This window comes from Nicotiana tabacum, chromosome 11 (assembly GCF_000715075.1).
Source record: "Nicotiana tabacum cultivar K326 chromosome 11, ASM71507v2, whole genome shotgun sequence".
In the NCBI taxonomy this organism is placed as follows: Eukaryota; Viridiplantae; Streptophyta; class Magnoliopsida; order Solanales; family Solanaceae; genus Nicotiana; species Nicotiana tabacum.
Genome location: NC_134090.1, coordinates 22,888,110 through 22,903,424, shown reverse-complemented (window position 1 = coordinate 22,903,424; position 15,315 = coordinate 22,888,110). Strand labels below are relative to the sequence as shown.

The 15,315-nt window shown below is 38.2% G+C and overlaps 1 non-coding gene and 1 pseudogene across 1 annotated transcript; both read left to right on the top strand.

The window, feature by feature from the left end:
• The first annotated feature begins 2,357 nt into the window (after window positions 1-2,357).
• LOC142166667 (small nucleolar RNA R71) lies at window positions 2,358-2,460 on the top strand. The gene has a single exon (XR_012697070.1). It is a non-coding gene; the product is annotated as a small nucleolar RNA R71 (small nucleolar RNA).
• A 9,893-nt stretch (window positions 2,461-12,353) lies between these two features.
• LOC107824712 (putative F-box protein PP2-B12) lies at window positions 12,354-15,074 on the top strand (annotated as a pseudogene).
• Window positions 15,075-15,315: the final 241 nt, after the last annotated feature.

Genomic DNA, 15,315 nt, shown 5'->3' with positions numbered 1-15,315 from the left:
TTAGGAACACATTGCACCGGGCTAACCCAGTTGCTCTCAGAGATGGGGAAAATGATTCCCGCATCCAACCACTTAATCACCTCTTTCTTAACCACTTCCTTCATGTTGGGGTTCAGTCCTCTTTGGTGCTCCCTAGAAGGTTTGTGCCCCTCTTCCAGCAGGATTTTATGCATACAATATGCCGGGCAAATTCCCTTAATGTCTGCCATGGTCCACCCAATGACAGTCTTGAACTTCTTGAGTACCTATAAAAGTTGTTGTGCCTACACATCTAACAAACTAGATAAGATAATAATAGGTAATGTGGAGTTAGGTCCTAGGAACTCATACCTGAGATGGGCGGGCAGTGGCTTCAACTCCAGCTTTGGTGCTTCTATGGATGGTTTGGCTGGAGGAGTTTCTCTGTTTTCTAAATGTAGGGGCTCGAATTCAAGTGTTCTATCCCAAAACCCTCTGCCTTCTAAAGCCAACACCCATTCTGCCAATTCTTCCCCAGTCACCTTATCTAAATTTACAAGACAAGCAGCAAGAGGATCCTCAATAGTCAACATCTCATCATTTGCTTCTACGATTACATCCACAGCATCAATAACAGAACAATTGGCGAATTCACTTGGTCGCCTCATAGATTTCTGCACATTGAATGTTATCTCCTCATCATTCAACCTTATCTTGAGCTCCCCAGTTTCACAATCAATGAGAGCTCTCCCTGTGGCCAAGAACGGCCTTCCCAAAATTATGGGAATTTCTTCATCCACCTTGCAATCTTGAATCACAAAATCTGCAGGGAATACAAATTTCCCTACCTGAATCAACACATCATCCAAGATGCTAGAGGGTTTTTTCACGGTCCTATCAGCCAGCTGCAATAACATAGAAGTGAGTCTAGCTCTTCCAATCCCCAACCTCTTATAGATCGCCAAGGGCATAAGATTTATGCTAGCCCCCAAATCACAGAGTGCCTTGGCAAATGCAAACTTACCAATGGTGCAGGGAATTGTGAAACTCCCTAGGTTAGACAACTTCTCAGCAACTGGTCTAGTCACCACAGCACTGCAGGTCTAAGTTAGAGTCATTGTGGCCAAGTCTTGGAAATCGAATTTTTGGGGCATCAAGTCCTTCATCATTTTTGCATAACCAGGTATCTCCTTCAAAGCATCAATCAATGGAATATTTACCTGGATTTGTTTCAGCATCTCCAAGAATTTCTTGTATTGTTCCTCTTTCTGGTACTTGGCCAGCCTCTGTGGGAATGGGGTTGGAGGTCTCTTCTTCCCGATGATTTGGGTATTCTCTTTGTCAGACACCACTTCAACTAGCGGTTCCTGGACTGTCTCAGCTTCTTTCTCAGCCTCAATCTGTGTGTTGGTTTCTTCCTGGGCAGGCTGTACTGTCACCTCTGTCAGTTTCGTTGAATCATCTAGCTCAATGGGCACTAGTACAAGTGTCTCAGCCTGTCTTCTTTCTCGAGTCCTCTCTTTCTCCAAGTCTAAGTCTCTGCCATTACGTAGACTCACTGCCATCAACTTCTCGGGCCTTGATCTTTTGGATTTATCTGAGTGTCTGCAGGCAATGTACTATGAGGACGATTATTCAAAGACATCAAAATCTGGCCCATCTGCACTTCAATATTCTTTATACCTGACTCATATGCAACTACCCTATCACTCATTTTTGCATTTGACCCAATAACCTGCTGCATCATTGCCTCGAGTCTAGCAAACCCATCTTCCTATCTCCCACCATATTGCTGCTGAGGAGGATCAAAACCCTGCTGCTGATTTTGATTGTTGTATCCTTGTGGCCGTTGGTAGGGCGCCATATTATTGTGAGGTCGCATACCTCCCATATTTCCATTGTTGAGTTGTGGCTGGACTGACCTGTATGGCTGATTCTATTGGCCCCAATTTTGACCACCCTATCTCTGGCCTCCATAATTAGACACATAATTCATGTCCTCAGGGTAGTGATCATGATCACTTTCTGCATTCCATTGGTTATCAATTGGCTGACTAATGCAAGATGTGCATAAACCCCCATTGGTAGTATCAACAATGTGTGTCTGCTGCTTCTACCCTGACTATTTCACCATTTTGGTGAGTATACTCATCTGTGTCATTAATGTGACTATATTTTCAGCAAGAGTATTGGATAGATCTAAGGGCACTGAGTGAACTACTAGAGTGATAGGTGCATTCCTGGTTGTCCACCCTGAATTCTGTGTCATCTATTCAAGTAGGCTCTGGCTTTCTCTCCATGTTTTGCTCAAGAATGCTCCACCAATTGAAGCATCAACATTAGCCTTCACACTATCTGTCAAACCCATATAAAATCGCTGCCCCAATATCTGATCTGGAATACCGTGGTGCGGACATATAACCAACATCCCTTTGAATCGTTCCCATGTTTCTTGTAGTGTCTCCATTGATTTCTGTTTAAAGCTCAAAATTTTATCAATTTGCTGAGCAGTCTTGTTGGGTGGATGAGACTTATTTACAAATTGCTTGAATAATTCCTCCCAAGTCGTGATGGAATTAATGGGGAGCAAGTTTAGTCAAGTCTCGCAGCTCTTGTCACTGAGAATGGAAACAAAAACAGCTTTATTGCTTCCTGAGTTACATTGTGCTGCCTTTGAGTTTTGCAGATTGACTGAAAATTCTTCAAGTGCTGTTGAGGATCTTCAATGTATGACCCCGAAAATAGTCCATTGTTTTGCAACAAGTGCAGCATGTTGTTTGTGATTTGAAAAGATTCGGCTTGTATCTGCGAGACTAATATCGCTGTGGCCAAATTCTCTGTTGTGGGTTGTGCCCAGTCATATAGAGCAGTCTCTCGCACAAGAGGTGCCACTAGCGCTAATGGCGCAGCTGGGTCTAACACGTTATCCCCCATTTCTGGTTCGAGTTGTTCAGTTGATTGTTGTTTGTTTTTCTAGTTGGCCCGATTCAAGGCGTTGAAAACTTTCTCGGGATATGATAATACTTCAAATACTTCACCAGTTCTCGATGAGTTTCTAGGCATGCACCTGTACAACCAAGTCAACAAACATTAAAATTTCAATGTATAGATTGAAAATAAAGAAAACTGACTACACTAAGAATTTTTGTATTTCTTTCAACTGTAATTGATAACACCGTTAACTCCCCGGCAACGACGCCAAAATTTGATCACGCCCAACTATGCCTTATAAAAAGGACAAAGCGGTCGCTGCAAAAATAATCCGAGTATTTAGCCCAGAGTCGAATCCACATGGAATTAACCTACCAATTACTCTTGTTAGACTCACTAAATTCTTCGTAATCAACTTCCCAGATATTTTGAATAACAATTGGAGATGTTTTTACTAACTATAACTGAATGAAAGCAAGTAAACTAAAGCTAACTATGATTGGATTGTATACAAATAAGAGAAGGATCTAAGGTTATGATTTCCCCTATTAATGGAATCTTTTCCTGTTATGTTTTGCATAGATTGTCTAATCGTCTCTATCGATCATAATCACTCTTATTACCGTAAATCTCTCACGAGTAATCACAACAATTTACTAGACGCACTCTCCCGAGTTACGTTAGCTGGCTTTTATTACAGCTCACTTTAGATCGCACCCAAGGCTTCGTTATGCCTAATCCTGCCTTTAAACCCTCGATTATTGATTCCTCATATACTTTGGGAGTGGTGTTGTTCAACATTTACGTAAATATGCACTCCCTCCCGAGTAATACATACTAAATATGCACAGCTACTTGAGGATTCTATCAATTAACTACAACAAGAACGTAGTTGAACAAATAGAGATTAAACCGGACAAACTATATTAACCCTAAATATTTAGCTACTCATAATTGTATTCATACTAACAACAACAAAAGTCATCATAAATTGTAAAATACAAAAGGAAGGAAAGAAGAACTCAATGTTGAATTATCCTCCTTGCCTCTTGCCTCTCCTTGCCTTCAACTAAGCTGTAAAGACCTTGATAATGTCCCTTTGGGCGAGCTGGACCTCTTATAGGTTAAGTGGAATTACTCCCGAACTTCCAAGTTTACCCCTGAAATTATAATCTCCGAACTGGACTAGCGCGGCAGCGCTAATGGCCGCGCATATAGCATAGTATTCTGTCTCGAGGTTCTGGACTATCGCGGTCGCGCTAGTGGGCGCGTTAATGGCCGCGCTAAGCTGGTCATCATTTTAGCTCATCTTTTCTCTCTTCTTTAACACACACTCAGCTCCGAGGGGCTTCCCTTGCTTTAATTTAGCTCCAAACACTGTCCCAAGTCCTCATAAACGCAACTTGCTCCTGCAAAACATGAAAATCACAATTAGAGTCAATTTATCGTCATTTAACTATCCTCGAACAGTGAAACATAGTCAAATTAGGGCATAAACATTTGCCAAATTACATGAACCTAGCCTACTATCAATGGTTCTTGAAATACCAGGTGAACGTTGCAGATGTTGTTGCTACATTATGACGCCATTATCTTCAGCCAACAGATTGGCATTATTTTGCCATGGCTGTAAACTGTAATGCATTGCTACTTATAGCGATACGAATGCATAATGAGAGTAGGTGAGTATGTCATCTACTAACAATTAATATTATTGACAAAAGATATACCTTATTTATCATCAACAAGAGTTATCACATATCAGTATTAATCATTTATAAGAGTTAAGAGTTATCACATATGAGATCAGTCAGATAAGTAGCGCTTATTCTTACCTCGGCTGGATGTCATATGGCCCAGGTTTTAGGAATAGAATTTAGAGCATATTCATATTGTGGTTTGGGCATCAACTGTTGTTTTCTGGTGATTATAAATACACTAATAGTCCTTTTGTAAAAAGAAAACTGTCCCCTGCCTTTAGTCTTTTGAGTGCTTACAGTGTTTGAAAGACTCATTCTGTAATTCAATGAACCGGTGTTTAGTATCAAAAGGTTCCCCATGCCTTATAAAAGTGGTTTGGGCATGTTAACGGCCAACTCTCTTGTAAAAGTGCACTACTTTGTCCAGTGATGGATATCTCCAATCAACACACAGCAATCAATCAAACTCTATTCAATTCAATCAATTACTTATTTTCACTCTTTACAGTAGTTTTTTATGGCTTTTCTAGTTCAATTTTTTTAGCCATTGTTAATCTAGATCTAATTATGTACAGAAAGCTCAACAAGTGACTTGTACTATCAGGAGGACACCTTTCTGCTCCTCCTTAGAGGAAAAGCAAAGTTCCCTTACACACTGATAAATCGTCTAATCCCAATCTTATGAATCTTTTGGCAGTGAATTGAGATACTTCTTAGTTTGGTCTGATAACAGTTTTCACTTGCGATGATAGCAAAACAGAATCAATGCCAGTTTCTCTCATACCTAACCCAAAAAGATCACTCAAAAAAACAGATATAAACTCTCAAAAAAACAAGATAGTAATTTTTGAATTAATTGATTAAGCACTGAAATACAATGAGGATATCAAAAAATACAGTAATATATCAGGAGGTAAAATAAGACCAAGTAATCTTCTTAAGCTAACAACTTGATTACTAGACTAATTAAGCATTGAATTCTTGAAGCTATGAGATATCTTTACAACAAGATAGATTTACATATGGACTCAGTAAATAGCAAAGAATTTAGAAAGCACTGAAGGTATGCATCAAGTATGATACTAGTACAATATTCAGGAGAGAAAGCCTACATATCAGGGTGTTGCAGCAAAGAGATCGAAGATATTGACGGCAAGATACCATATCCATGAAAATTGGGTAATTAGAGGAATCTCGCTTATACAGTCCACGAACATATCTCTATTCACTACCTGTGATTTTGTATTCTAGTATCCGCGCTTCACCATATAATCACTCTCCAACTGGAATAACTACTTGATGCTCCCAGATTCAGCATTCTTATGCACAAGAATAACCTTGGAGGTAGATGGTTAGTCCGTACGGAGAATGGCGCAATAGTAATTTATCTTATCCAGCTTAAATTAGAGCTTAATATGATAATGTTTGGCTTGAAGACAGAACGATGAAAATCTATCTAGGGTTAGAGAGGATCGTTGAGATAGAAAGGAAGCGTCTAGCTTATGTTAGAATAGACTAAAAACGAGATATTTGTCTCAATGTACCTATATTGACCGACCAATTGAATTGGGCCAGCCCAGTTTATATAAAACTCTCTAAACTAGCTAAGCAGTCGATAAATACAAGAGTGAGCTTCTGGGTCCAATATAAAAGAAGAAGAAAAGAAAAAGAAAGGAGCCCAATCCGCTAAGTAACAACATCTTCATATGTCTTAACACCCCCGGAAAGTTGGAGGGTGAGACAACCCCCAACTTGCGAAGATTGAGATGATGGACAGCTCCAACCAAAGGCTTGGTGAACATGTCAGCAAGTTGAGTGGCACTAGAGGTGTGGAGCAGCTGAAGTAGCCCCTCATTCAGCTTGGTGCGAACAAAATGGCAGTCCAACTCAATATGCTTAGTGCGCTCATGAAAAACAGGGTTCTTAGCAATGTGAATAGTGACTTGATTGTCACAAAACAAACGAAAAAGAGAAGAAAAGTAATGCCAAAATCGTAAAGGAGCCTGCAAACTCAAGTAATCTCAGCACTAGCCTTACTTATGGACCTATATTTAGCCTCAGGAGAGGACAAGGATACCATAGATTGTATCTTTGATTTCCAACCCACAAGACTGCCCCCCAACAATGTGCAAAACCCACCAACAGATTTCCTACTATCTGGGCAAGCACCCCAATCACTATCACAATAAACACTGAGAGAGAGGTCAGAAGAGGTATTATAGAAAATACCAAAGTTAGGAGTGACCTTGAGATACCTGAGTAACCTCAGGGCAGCCTGCATGTGAGGAATGCAAGGGTTCTGCATAAACTAGCTCAGATGCTGCACTGCAAAACAAATTTCAGGCTTGGTATGGGTTAAGAAATTGAGTTTGCCCACCAAACACCTGTAAGTCTCAGGATTATGCAAAGGATCACCACAATCTGCCTTCAATTTGTCATGTATTTCAAGAGGAGACACCAAAGAAGAACAATCAGAGGAGTGGAACTCTAATAGCAGGTTATGGACAAACTTTTTCTGATGAAATAAGACACCACCCTCAGAATACAAGACTTCAATACCCAAGAAATAGTTAAGCTGGCCGAGGTCCTTAATCTTGAATTGATCATGGAGGAAAGTCTTTACAGCAGCAATTTCACACAAATCAGTCCCGCGATGATAATATCATCAACATAGACTACTAAGATCACCAAAGTATCCCCAAAACCTCTAGTAAAAAGGGAGTAATCATTTATAGAATGCACATACCCTCTAGAGGACAGAGATTGAGACAACTTGGCATACCACTACCTTCAAGCTTGCCTCAGACCATATAAATATTTCTATAGTTTGCAAACCTGAGAAGTAGAGGAAGAATGAGATGGAACTGCTTGTGTAGTAGAAGAAATAGAGAAACCAGGTGGAATTTTTGTAAAAACTTCCTCATCTAAATCCCCATGTAAGAAAGTATTATTAACATCTAGCTAAAATAAATGCCATTTTCTTTTAACAGCTATAATAATCAATGTTTTAATAGTAGACATCTGAACAAAAGGTAAAAAAATCATGAAAATCTATGCCCTCAACTTGTGTATCACCCCTCATCACAAGTCTAGCCTTATATGTTTCTATGCTCCCATCAGCTTAGTACTTATTTTTATATACCCATTTGCAACCAATTGGCTTCTTGCCTTTGGGTAACTCAACTATATCCCATGTTCCATTAGCATCCAATGCCTCAAACTATTTTCTTATATCATCCTGTCACTTAGGGACAACTGCTGCCTAAGAATAAGTATTGGGCTCAAAGACATGATGTTCACTAGAAGTAGATATAACAGATGAATTTGCACACCTGAGCAATGGGATGGTAGTGTGCAGACATAATTTTGCAAGCTAGAAGGAGGATTATGAGGTCTAGAGGATCTCCTTAAAGGAGGAAATTCAGAATCATTGGTAGAGGAAGAAGACAAATCAGGAGAAGATGAGGAACCAGGAGAAGAAGGGGAGATGTCCCAAAGTACTGTAGGAGCAGGAGAGGTCGAAGGAAAAGAAGTGTGAACTTCAGGATGTACAAGGGAGAAGTAGTCATGAAGTGAAAGGGAAGTCTGCCTAGCAGAATGGGCAAAACGTGTAGAAAATAAAAAATTGGTCATAGTAGGAGAAGCAGAACCAGATTAAATAAAAGGGAATACATGTTCATGAAAGACAACATCTCTGGAGACAAAGCAGATTTTATTCTGTAAGTCATACGACTTATAGGATTTCTTTCCAAAAAGATATCCTAAGAACACACAAGGAACAATTCTAGGTTGTGACTTATCTCTATGAGGCTTTGGAACGGTAGAGTAGCATAAACAGCCAAAAGCTCTAAGATTGGAATAAGTTGGGAGTTTGTTGTATAAAATTTCATAAGGACATTTATCTTTTAAGACACTAGAAGGGAACCTATTTATCAAGTTTGTTGCAGTTAACATACAATATCCCCATAATCTAAGAGGGAGGCCAGACTGAAAAAGAAGAGCTCTTGTAGTCTCCAGAAGATGTTTGTGTTTCTTTTCCACAACTCCATTATGTTGTGGAGTATGAGGACATGTTATCTGATGCAAAATATCTTTTTAAAAAAAGAATGTGGACCCTACAGTGTTGGATCCTAATTCTAGGGCATTGTCACTTCTTACAGTCTGAATCTTTAATTGGAATTGGGTTTCAGTCATGGCAATGAAGGCTTTTAGAAGGTCAAAGACATTACTTTTGGCTCCCATTAGATGAGTCTAAGTGTCTCTTGAAAAGTCATCAATAATGGTTATAAAATATCTGGAGCCAGTATAGTTAGGTGAATGATATGGTCCCCAGCTGTCAATATGTATTAACTGAAAAGGTTTTGTGGTTTGTATACTACTATTAGAAAATAGTAGTCTAGTTTGCCTATCTAGTGGACATATTGGACAAGAAAAAGATTGCTTAGAAGATAACTGTAACCCAAGTATAAAAATATGTTTCATTTTAGAGAAAGGGATATGCGCCAAAGCTATAATGCCAAACCACATCCATTTTATTGATGTCATTCAGATTTACATTAGTAGTTACATGTGTCTCATCAGAAGCAACAACATTTACATTTATAATAGTCTTTACATCTTCATGTATTTCAGGCAAAACACAGACAAGAGAAACAATAGGAGAATTAACAATACAAGAAGAGTACAATGTGGTGCTAGCAACAGGAGGGAGGAGAAGCTTGTAAAGATTATGGACCAGTTTATCAAGAGCCAGAGGCATCTTCAGAGAAGGGGCATGTATAGAACAAAGAGTTCTGGTAAGCATAACAATTCCATTGTATTGGTCTAACAATTTATGAACAGATATGAGATTATATTGGAAATAAGGAACATAAAGAATATGATAAATTGTGAAATTTAGGAATAAAGACAAATATCCTACTAAGTGAACTTTAACCTTGTAGCCATTTGGGAGTGAAACAAGACAAGGCACAGGTAGAGTTTGTAAGTTAAAGAGTAGGTCTTTATGTGAGGTCATATGATCAAATGCTCCAAAATCTATAACCCAAATAATACTATCTACTTGTGAAAGCATGCATGACTTGAGCAAAATACTTTTTGATAACAGCTTACCAGCAAAGTTAGCAGAAGCCATGAGAGTGGGCGTAGAGGAGGAATCTACAGAAACATGGGACTGGCGTAGTAACATCATCAGTTGGGGTAATTGATCTTGTGTCAGACCAGGAACCATTGAAACATTATTAGACTCAGAGGGCTTGACAGACTCAGAATCCATATTAGAAACCACATTAGCAGGAGGACCAGGAGAATTCACTTCAACATGAGCTGCAGTCTTTTTACTGCCAGACCCCTTTGTGAACTTGAAATTAGGAGGATACCCATGAAGCTTATAACACTTATCAATGGTGTGACTTGGTTTCTTACAGTACTTGCAAGCAGGGAATTTCTGAACATCAAAGTTGACTCTGGAAGGAAACCCCTGTTTAGACACCCCAGCATTGAAGGAAGTAGATGTAAAGGAGAAACTGAGGAGAGGTAGAAACATGCCTCTGCTTCTCATCTGACAACAAGATATTGTAGACAATGCTTTCAGAAGGGAATGGTTTAATCATGAAAATGTTACTTCTAGTCCGCACATATGTATCATTGAGGCCCATAAAAAATTGATACACTTTTTGGACATCATCATCCTTCTGATAGTCAGATTTAAAACCACAGTTGCTGCAAGATCTGACTCTACTAATTAACAAGGCTTCAATCGCATCCCACAATTGCTTGATCTTATTAAAATAGGAGGCAATACCAAGTGAGCCTTGTGAAATGTGAGCTAGTTCTTTCTTAAGCTCAAACACTCTTGTAGCATCTGCCTGACCATATCTTTTCTCCAATTCACTTCAAATATCTTTGGCAAGTTCAGAGTACTCAACACTACGAGCAATATCTTTGGACAGGGAGTTAGTTAACCATGAGACGACTAAATTATTATACCTCTGCCACTGTCTCGCCAAGAGAGAACTGTCAGAAGGTTTGACTGAGGATCCATTAATGAAATCCAATTTATTTCTAACAAACAAGGCTACAAGAATAGTTTGCCTCCACCTCCCATACGCAGTACCATCAAAAGGGAGAGAAACTAGTGAGGACCCCAACACGTCAGAAGGATGCACATAGAAGGGATAGACAGGGGTAGGTATAGTCGTCTTCATGAAACACAGAACAAGAGGTTGTAACGCGAGCAGTAGGCAACATAGATGGGAAAGTATCTTCACACATTTTTATACACAATTAGCAGAGAAATACTACACATGTAATCTAAAACAATAGAAAAAAAGGAGATAAATAGGGTTACCAATTCTTTCACAACCGGAAGGAACAATGACCTTGTATATAAGAGTAAAAGAGACGAAGACACAAACATACCCTAGCTGAAGCGTACAGATGCAGAAATCCCTAAACCCTAGGTTGATGAAGACTTCACAAGAATACTGAATGAGTTCGGTCAATCAGCAACATGAGCAAACACCACCAGAACACACGCTAATTCCAACGCCATTACTAGAGAAATTCATTGAAAATCGTCAAAGAAGACAAACGACAACGGACCACTAAAATTCCGATAAAAATACATGAGGGTAACATCGGACGAGAGGTAATCACCCGATCTACCTAGATTTGGACTCTGACACCATGATAAAGTTTGGATTGAAGACAAAACCATGAAAATCTATCTAGGGTTAGAGAAGATCGTTGAGAGAGAAAGGAAGCTTCTAGCTTGTGTTAGAATAGACTAAAAATGAGATATTTGTCTTAGTACACATATATTGACCGACCAACTGAATTGGGCCAGCCCAGTTTATATAAAACTCTCTAAACTAGCTAAGTAGTCAATAAATAGAAGAGTGGGCTTCTCGGCCCAATATAAAAGAAGAAGAAAAGAAAAAGAAGGAGCTCAATCCGCTAAGTAACAACATCTTCATATGTCTTAACATAATACAAATTGAATTTCCAATTTTCCCCTGAAAGCATGACAATGAAGTTATTCTCGTTTAATAATAGTAGCAATTGCATGTAATATACATAATACATACACACTCCATTTTATATATACGTACATGCATCTCGCACTCAAATTCATTCCACAAATTCGTACATTTCTTTTGCTAATTTGATCCTCACCCACAAGAGTCGGATCACTCCAATGGAAATTCCTCGAGTAATGAGGCTTCTTTTAGTAAAATAATAAATGAATTTAATATAATATTAAGAAATACGTATAAAATTCTCACTATAAAATTAAGAAAAGTAGTAACTTATTTCAATACAAAAAAAAAAAAAAAAGGAATCAGAAACTAAAAGTATTTTTTTTTTTACTGAAATTTCGACGGTTTGGTATCCTTTCATATGCTATCACTAGATAAAGCGTTTAAAATGTTTGGTTATTATTGACATATTAAATAGTCATATCAATTATAGAATGTTAGACAAATAATTAAAAACTAAGATTAACTTAAATAGCTCAATGCATTATAATTTTAATACAATGCATTATAATTTTAATACACAATACCAAACAGTAGATAAGAAATAATATATGCACAACTAATGCTTGCATTACCAACACATGCATTACTAATCCATGCATTGCTAATACACCTTATTCCGCATTATTCTTATACATCCTACCAAACCACCCCTAAGAGTCCACCAAACAACTCTTAATAAGCAATTAAAACCCGGCCATAACCACAGGAAAAAAAACGACAAATGGAGAATGAGAATGGTGAAGAAGATGAGAGGAGTAATACTTGTGTGTGGATGCTACTACTACTAGAGGGTTGTATGACGGTATTATGTTTTGAACATTCTCTTCTAGTGTAACTGCATTATGCTTAACGGACCGTTATGTTAGTATTATTTTATCCTCCTCCATATCTTTATAAACTATTAGACTTTTTCTTGGCAAGGAACCCTCTTGCTCTGGTGTAGGGGGCGTAAAACTTCATTAACAACGTCCAAATAGAGCCCTATCGACGTTTGCCGCCTTTCCTTAGTCTCTACATCTGTCCGATCCGCCGCCGATTCCGATTCCTGCCGTCCGATTATCGGTCCATCATTTCCCGATCACTCACTCCGATCCCCGATTTCCATTCAAACAAGGATCTATATGTTTATCTTTGCCATCATCCCGTCTTAATTGATGAAGGTCGCAAGGTAAATATGGAAACAAAGAAAAAACGATTAGTTTTTGTCAGTACATTTGTATTTCCGTGGGATCAAAGTAGTTGTAACTTTTTTTTTTTTTGAGCAAACAAGTAGTTGTAACTTGCTGCTGGTTGTTTATGTCTTGTTTTTTTTTCTTTTCGAAAGTAAATCTGAATATCAACATTTCTATCCTCTTATGGAAAATATTACCCTTGGCTTTATCCATTCATGGAGAAAGGTAAGAAGTTACTGGCAATCTGTGTTTACACCACTAAAAGATGCATAACATGTGTTTGCATATAGAATTCTTTTACATAACCATGATTAATTAATACTTATTTCCTCAATAAATTATTTAACCATGATAAGTGTTTTTTGTTTTGGGTAATAACCATGATAAGTTAATCGGCTTGACATAAACACCGAATGCGAGTAAATTTTTAGCGAGTTGAACTGGCAATTATTGAATATTTAATTTGCAATTTGATGTCCTTTGGTAAGGTGAATCCAATTAGGATGATTATTTTTTGTACAAAGGTGACAGCCAGCATGTGATATTATTTATTTATGTTCTGGCTTTCATATTGTTTCTAAACGATGATCATTTTTCTGTTTTTTGGGAATATTTAGTTTCAGTTGGATTAAAATCTGCTTGATTGAGCTCTTAATTAGTAATGCTCACATCATGCTTCAGCTCTGCTATAATTGTTGTGTTATTGAGTTCTTAATTCTATAATCGTTGATACATTAAGAAAATTATTGTCATTATACTTTTGGGAAGAGTCAGTTAATGTGACAATTTAGTGTTATTTACCATTTTACAAAAATGTGTGTTAACCTTTTTGCTTCATGCAACCATTTTGATGTAAACAATCCCTTTAGCTTTTGGATTTTGTAATCTCCTTGAGAAGTTAAGTGCTAGAATTTTCTTCAGGAGGCTTACCTCTTTTCTTTTGTATTCAGCTTTTGCTTCCGGCCATCCCCTGGATGCCTTTATTAATGAAATTTACCTTACTTGACCATTCCGCGAAAATATCTACTCTGCATAGCTGGGTAATTAAAATAGAGCAACTGAGCTTGTCTTCAATCAGTCGCTCTTGTCTGCAATCCCAATCTCTTGAGGCCTTTATATACAAACATCTCTTGTCATCTTGTTAAACCTGTATAGATACATGTTTTCTGTACGCTCATTCTCTTTCATCGGTTGTGTGTTTCGACTTACAAGATATGCTTTTGTTCCACAGAGTTTCTCACTGGAAAAACGGACTGGAAAGAAATGCTACTTTCTAAGTACAAGGGATCTTAACATTGTATGGAGTGATGCACCAGAATATTGGAATTCGACTTCACTACCAGAGTCCAGGTTTGCCGTCTTTTAGAGGATACAGACTATCCTTCTCTTGAGAATAAATATACACATTAGTTTATTTAAATTCTATGCATAAACGAACACCATGTCATTTTTTCTTATTGTAGCGGGTAATTTGTTTTATTTCAAGATTATAAATCATACATTTAAGGAGGCTTACCTATAAATATGGTAAGATGATTTGATTGTATAAAAGAATTTCCTACACTGACAAATGTATATAACTTAAACTCTTAGATATAATGATAATAGTTTTCCCCATATTGCCAAAATAGGTTTCCAGAGGTGGCTCAGCTCAAAATTGTTTGGTGGCTTGAAATTTGGGGCACAATAAAGGCTGGGATTCTATCACCACTGACATCCTACACAGCTTATTTTGTTTACAAGATCAAAGATGGATATGGGTTTTATCATCGACCCACGGAGGTTTCGGTTGGAATTTCTGGTGTTGAATCCGGAAACGTCCGGTTTGCTCTTTTGCATCCAGATGATGATGATGATTACGAAAATTATGCGTCTGCTCTGGCCTCTGATACGGAGCACGAGGAGCCCGAGCCAGTTGACGATTATGAGGATGATGATTATGAGCCAAATGAGGTGTCACCTCCTACCCCAACTTCTAATGTGGAATACGAGGTGCGCTGGCTATACAATTGGCGTGATGATCCTGGCATCGTGCAAGCCGATAAACTACTTCCTAAACTGAGAGATGATGGCTGGTTTGAGATAGAATTGGGTGAGTTCTTCATTGAAAATGAAGATGATTGCATAGAAATGAGAGTGCAAGAGGTGAAGGTTGGACTTCCAAAGCACGGCCTTATTGTTGAAGGAATTGAGATAAGATAACTGACATTCTTGTTTTATAGTATGAGGATGCAGAATACTTTCTAGTCCGCGTGTATAACCTTTTAACATTTTGCTTCCCCTTTTCATTTTCAAATACATTTTACTCTATTTCTTAGTGTGTGGGTCAAGCAGGCTTGGAATGACTTACTGCATTGTTTAGTGTTATATTCAAGACTAATAGGATGCCTAAAGAGTGGAGGTGGAGTACAATGGTCCCGTTGTATAAGAACAAAGGTGATGTCCAGAGCTGTAACAACTATAGGGGCATCAAATTACTAAGTCATACCATGAAAGTTTGGGAGAGAGTGG